The sequence below is a fragment of the Penaeus vannamei genome, chromosome 13 (genome assembly GCF_042767895.1).
Source record: "Penaeus vannamei isolate JL-2024 chromosome 13, ASM4276789v1, whole genome shotgun sequence".
NCBI classification, from domain to species: domain Eukaryota; kingdom Metazoa; phylum Arthropoda; class Malacostraca; order Decapoda; family Penaeidae; genus Penaeus; species Penaeus vannamei.
The window spans coordinates 25,945,571-25,946,506 of record NC_091561.1 but is presented as its reverse complement, the minus strand read 5'-3'; positions in this window follow the sequence as shown (position 1 = coordinate 25,946,506).

The following is a 936-nucleotide window of genomic DNA, read 5'->3' as shown; positions in this document are numbered from 1 at the left end:
TTCCTATCCTGAGATTTCAAGTCAAAATAAGATTTGAATTTAGAGGAACTAATCTCAGCATTTTGAGCTGCAATTTTAGCACACTCCTCCATCTTGTCTTTCGATTCAATCACATATTGAGAGGAAGATCTAACATCATCTTTAATGGTTGTGTCTTCCAACAAGTCCCTTAAGACTGAAAGAGGTACCCGGACTGTCCGTCCATAAAGTAGCTCAAAAGCAGAAAACCCAGTTCGATTGCTAGGAATCTCTCGCATAGCGAATAATGTGGGGACAAGATAACGGTGCCATTCTCGTGGTTTGTCACTACACAATTTCCTTAAGGAGGCTTTTAGTGTTGCATGGAACCTTTCCACCCTTCCATTCCCACTAAGATGATAGGGAGTTCTAAAAAGTGGCTTTACACCCAATAATTTATGCAGTTCGCCAATTAGTTGAGAAACAAATTGCCTTCCTCGATCAGACAAAATTTCCCGAGGAATACCGACCCTTGAAAAGATCACCATAAAGGCTTCAGCTACAGTTATTGAATCTATCTTTTTGATAGGCAATGCTTCTGGGAACCTGGTCGCAAAATCTATCAAAGTAAAATATAACAGTGACCCTCAGAAGATGGAGGAGAAATCAGTCCTACCAAGTCTATGGAGACACGAGAGAAAGGCTCCGTTAAAATGAGCATGGATTTTAATGGCACTGGTCTTACTCTACCTCTACTGGACATCCTTTGACACTTGTTGCAAGACTTACAAAAGTCTTGGATTTCAGCTCCCATGTTTGGCCAATAGAAATGGTCCCTAATACACATTTCTGATTTCCGATGGAAGAGATGACCGGCTAAGGGGCACTCGTGACCTACCGCGAGAATGATGGCTCTACATTTACTGGGTATAACCAGAGAAGATTTACCAACTCTTTCACAGTGCTTTGAAGCAACAT